Source organism: Symphalangus syndactylus, chromosome 2, assembly GCF_028878055.3.
Source record: "Symphalangus syndactylus isolate Jambi chromosome 2, NHGRI_mSymSyn1-v2.1_pri, whole genome shotgun sequence".
NCBI classification, from domain to species: domain Eukaryota; kingdom Metazoa; phylum Chordata; class Mammalia; order Primates; family Hylobatidae; genus Symphalangus; species Symphalangus syndactylus.
Genome location: NC_072424.2, coordinates 99,404,173 through 99,410,067, shown reverse-complemented (window position 1 = coordinate 99,410,067; position 5,895 = coordinate 99,404,173). Strand labels below are relative to the sequence as shown.

Below are 5,895 nucleotides of genomic sequence, written 5' to 3'. Positions count from 1 at the left end.
TGCAGGTCTATTACTTTTTCCGAACTCCAACTTAGATGCGAAGAGGAAATATTTGGCTTATTTCAACAAGATCAATTCCAAACTCATTCTCTTGAATAACTGAGTTGTTCTAAAAGGGTAAGAAAAGTTTTGTTGTTTTTAAAGACTCATCTCAATTTAATCAAGTTGCTCCTCCCTGAAGGCAGTATCAGGTCACAGAGAACTTGTTTGAAGACATTCGGTTTCAGCTACCAAATTGAGTGAAGGGACATGACCTGAGTGATCAGGTTAGATACCCACCTTGACAAACATGCGCACACACACACACACTCTCAAGTTAACATGATGGAGGCTGGAGAAAAGTAGAAGTAGTAAAGAAAGATATTCCATTTTGCTGACTTAAGCAAGTCGGATATTAAATAGAAAAAAACATAGGGTAAGGAGCAGATAATTTAGTGGGGATTGGGAAGAGAAATTAATAAATGCAGGTTTGGATAAGTTGAAGTTGAGATTCCTTGTGAGCCAGCAAACTGGATGTATAAATCATTCTCTTAGGTTTATATGACTAGAGATCACAAGAAAGATTTGAATTAGAAATTTTTAATTGAGAGGTTTCACAATATAAATAATCTCTTCTTGGTCTTTTAGCTAAGATCAAATGTGGTATCTGTTCTTAAAATCTGATATGTCCTCTATTCAAGGACAATATATTAAATGTATTTTTGAGCAGGGAGATGGAATATAAGCTTGCTCCATCCATCCCATACATCTACCTGGTATTGCAGTACCTCCTGGTATTGCAGTACCACCACACACACACACACAAACAGATAGATAATACAGAAGCTGTGAGAGGAGATAAAGATTACTTAGTTTACATAGTTTCTTATAAAAAGTTTTACATGTTATCCAAGTAATTCATACTTTTTTTTTTTTGGAGATAGGGTCTTGCTGTGTTGCCCAGGCTGGAGTGCAGTGGCATGATCACAGCTCACTGCAACCTTGAACTCCCAGGCTCAAGCAATTCTTCCACTTCAGGCCCCCAAGTAGCTGAGCCCACAGGTACACACCAGTATGCCTGGCTAATTTTTGTATTTTTTTGTAGAGACAGGGTTTTCTATGTTGCCCAGACTGGTCTCTAACTCCTGGGCTCAGCAATCTAGCTGCCTCAGCCCCCCAAAGTACTATGATTACAGGTGTGAACCACCTAGCCCATCCAGCTTCACTCTTATTATTGTATGCAATTTTTACTATCATGCAAATAACCTCAGGTAAATAAAACGAATAGACAGCCTTAGAAAATTACACAATTAGTGTGAAAAAAAAAAAGATTACTTGTGGACAATGGGGTAGAATATGGAGCCCTGATGTAAAATAACCTTTCTGTGAATGGATAGAAAAGCAGCAGTCAACAAAAAATACTGAAGTAGTCTGAGAATTAAGAGGAAGATCACAAGAGTGCATTTGCTTAGAAATCAATGACACTCAAAAAAAGGGAGGATAATTCTCAAACCCAGTGCAGAGATAGGGGGAGTAGCCTCAGAGAGGAGGAGGCAAACCTTTTCCATTAAAACGGGAGGAAAGGCAGAAAGGTAATATTGCATAGCAGTGTGCAAATTTGGTGCTGGCATATTGAGAAAGTTTCTATCTGAGGGTTTCTCTTTTCTCTATGAGGATCCACTGAAGAAAAGGATATGAGAGGTAGAAGAAATATAGCTGAAGTCAGATATTTGAGGGAAATTCACTAGTCTTGAAATCACCACAATGAAGAGCAGAAGGATAAACTTGCTTGGGAAAAAGAAAACATTGTCCAGCAGTGTTCATGGTCCAAGTGAAGTGGTTAACTATAAATTTAACAAGTAGTAGTTATCCTGGACTTTTCTTGTTTTGTTTTGTTTTAATTTTCTATAGCAATACTCAAAAGTCAGAAAGAAACGTGAAGAATAGAGGTTCATTATTTTCTCCAACCTAAGACCTAGATGTGAAGAGTTAATGTCTGGTTTACTTCCAATAGACCAATTCTAAAACCATCCTCATGAGTAATTGATTACTCCAACAGGGCAAATACATTTTTTTTTTTTTTTTTTTTTTTTGCTTTTAATGATTTATCTCAATTTAATCAAGTTGCTTCTCCCTGAGGCAGGATCAGGTCATGGAGGTCTTAACACAAGATGTGGTCTCAGATACCAAATGGGTTGAAGGGACAAGACATGAATAACCAAGCTAAACTCCTCACTCCCAATTTTAGGGGAACTGAGACACAACAGCATACATACAGAGTTCATCACCAGTTATTGGAGAATAAAAGGAACCAGTTCTTCAAAGTAATTCAGTAACAAGAATAATTATATATTTTATCTGTAAAACAAAGACTGAGAACAAGGATCTAAGCTCACTTGATATGACATTATTGCCAAGTTTTTTTTTTTAAATTCAAACTACCCAAGGGTGATTGGTCTGAGAGGTTGAGTTGAATTTACAGATAGGAATTAAATGGCCTCAACTGTGTGAATTGAAGGGTTGCAGAGTCAGGCAGATTACAAAATGAGGCTTTGAAATCTTAGAAGAGCTCCCTCCACCCTCTATTCCCTAATCACATACTCAGAGAATTTGTGTGGTATCACCAAAATGATGGGTGCTGTAAATACTATATGGGAATTAAAAGGAAATACTGTGATCATGAGTGGGTAAATTATGATGAAATGAAGAAAGAGGAACACAGAAGAATGACAACAGAACCAGAGTGAAAGAAAGGTCAAAAGTTCAATAAATTTTCAAAAGAAAATTTCATATGTGAATAAAAACAGACTAAAAGGATAGAAAAATGTAGAAATGCCAGTGGCCCTTCTTCCCTTTTCTTAAATATTAATATACTATTGATATTGTCAAAGACTCTGTCCTTTGACCAAAACTTTAGAGAGGCTCTCCAGTCCTTTCTGACTAGGACCAACCTTCAGGGTCCCTCTCCATCTTTGTGGAACTGTGAGATCAAAAATCCTGCTAGCCAGTTTACCAAAAATTCCCCACCCCTGATATCGGGGTCTCTAACTACCCTTGATATCTGATCTCACCGTCTTGCCTTCAGCAATAAAACTACTAAGTCAGTAGAGCCAGAGATCCCCTAATCCTTGATGTCTCCTCCTAGTAATTTCCCATCCACTGACCTCCAGCCTGCTCCTTGGTTATAAATATCCACTTATATACTTTTCTTGGGGAGCAAAAAGAAAAAAAAATTCTAACTTTCCCTTGTTGGAATCAAGCTGGAGTCCACTCTCTGTCCCCCACTGTAAGACCCAATTGCAGTCCCTATACCTATCATCATGGCCTACCTTGAGTAAAGTCTGCCTTACCATCTTTAACAAGTAAAATGATAAATTTTTTTCTGAAGCAGTATGTATAATATAATGTAGAAATGTAGGGGAAAGGAACACGTCTAGAATAGATGATGAAAAGAAAATAAGTGTAAATGATAGGAATCAAGCATAACATTCAACTGAAAGCAATCACAGAACCTAGGGGGAATGCACTGAAGTAGAGCAGTATTAGCCTTTGGGAAACCAGCGGGAGTCTACTAGAGGTGTAGGTGAACAATGATAACAATCTGGAATCTAGAACTTTAGTTCTTAAATACTGTATGCTCTTCTATTGCTCTCATAACATGTTTTCTGGCTGGGTGCAGTGGCTCACACCTGTAATCCCAGTACTTTGGGAGGCCAAGGCAGGCAGATCACCTGAGGTTGAGAGTTTGAGACCAATCTGGACAACATAGTGAAACCCCATCTCTATCAAAAATTAGCCAGGTGTGGTGGCAGGCACCTGTAGTCCCAGCTACTCAGGAGTCTGAGGCAGGGAGAATTGCTTGAACCCAGATGGTGGAGGTTGCAGTGAACCAAGACCGTCCCTCTGCACTCCAGCCTGGGCAACAGAGCAAGACTCCATCTTGGAAAAAACAAACAAAAAAATGTGTTCTTAAACCTTATCAAAAATTGCTTAAACTAAAATTTATCATAACTATCCAGTAAAAGAAAAAAATCATATGTAACTTAAGAACAAAAATATTATGTACTTTTTAATAAGTTACTCCTGCTCATTGCAGAAACAAAATCAATTCACTGAGACCACAGCATTGCAGTAGGGAAAGAGTTTAATTGGCACAAAGCTGGCCCATGAAAGAGAATGGGAGTTATTATACAAATCAGTCTCTGCACAGGCTCAGAGACTAGGGGTTCTTATGGACAATTTGGTGGGCAGGAGGCTGGGGAACGGGTGCTGCTGATTGGTTAGGGATAAAATCGTAGGGTGATGGAAAGTTGTCCTCCATCCTCGTGCACTGAGTTGGCCTCTGGGTGGAAGCACAGGACCAGTTGAGCCATAAGTCACCAGTCCAGATGGGGTCAGTCTGAAAATCTTAGGTTCTACAGTAGTGATGTTGCTGATAAGAGTAACTGGGAAAGTCACAAATCTTGTGATCCCTGATCATATGACTCCTGAACAGTAAGGGATTATAGAAACTGTGCCTACATTTTATCAGAGTTTACACTCCTCCCATAAACCTATTCTTGTGGCCTTTCATTAGCTTTACAAAGGTGGCTGTCAGTCCCTGAGCAAAGAGACGGTTAGTTTTGGTTCTTTTATTGTTTGTTTGTTTGGGTTTTTTTTTTTTTTTTTTTGGTTGTTTTTTTGAGATGGGGTCTCACTCTGTCACCCAGGTTGGAGTGAAGTGGTGCCATCTTGGCTCAGCGCAACCTCCGCCTCCCTGGGCTCAAGCATCCTCCCACCTCAGCCTTCTAAGTAGTTGGGACCACAGGGGCATACCACTACACCCAGTTAATTTTTTGTATTTTTGGTAGAGACAGGGTTTTACCACATTGCCCAAGCTAGTCTCAAATTCCTGAGTTCAAGCCATCCACCCGCCTCAACCTCCCAAAGTGCTGGCGTGAGCCACCACACCCAGCTGAGGGAGTTAGTTTTAAGGAGGGACTATTATCATGTTTCCTTTCAAGTTAAACTATAAACTAATTCCTCCCAAAGTTAGCTTGACCTATGCCCAGTAATGACCAAGGACAGCTTGCAGATCGGAAGCAAGGTGGAGTCAACTATGTCAGATTTCTCTTACTCTCAAAATTTTGCAATGGCAATTTCATTACTGGCACAATAACTATTCTACTGTATTTCTTATTTAATAATATTTAGGAAACTCAAAGCTTTGAATGCACATGTCACCATATGCATGTATATGCCTTTTGAGCTTTTGATAAAAACACCATCTGACACAAAAATAGGACTTCATCTCCTACACTGTCTTAAACAGTTTTGCTTGTGCGATTTTAAAAAATCTTCAAACTTCACTATCTCAAATTATATTTGAATTAATCCAGGGGTCAGCAAACATGTTTTGAAAAGGTTCAGATAGTAAATATCTGGCTTTGTGGGCCAGAGGTATCTATTGCAACTTTTCAACTCCACTGTTGTAGGTCAAAAACAGCTATAGACAGATGTAATAAATAGGTATGTGTCTGTGTTCCAGTAAAACTTTAAAAAACAGGTGGCAGTTCAGATTTGACCCATTGGCTGAACCATGGGCTACTATTTGCAGATCCCTAAATTGATGTGTGAATTCATAAATTAATTAGATCATTTTAATCTAAATACTATAGTTTATACAATCCAGGTTAATTAATTTTTAAAAACTTGGTTCAATCTGTAAGTATTTTATTTAGCCATTTATTTACTAATTTATTGCAACACAAAATTTTGAGGACAAAAACTTTGCTTTGTTCACCATTGTACCTCTAGCACCTGGAAAGGTCCCTGGCATATTATAGTACATAATATATTATATATATATAAAATAAATGAATTTACAATTAAACTGTTCCTTCACAAAATGAAAGTTAATGAAACTTCTTTTCCAAG

General features: G+C 38.3%; 1 non-coding gene across 1 annotated transcript; it reads left to right on the top strand.

The window, feature by feature from the left end:
* Positions 1 to 607: 607 nt before the first annotated feature.
* Positions 608 to 790, top strand: LOC129478214 (U2 spliceosomal RNA). The gene has a single exon (XR_008656358.1). It is a non-coding gene; the product is annotated as a U2 spliceosomal RNA (small nuclear RNA).
* The last annotated feature ends 5,105 nt before the right edge of the window (positions 791 to 5,895 follow it).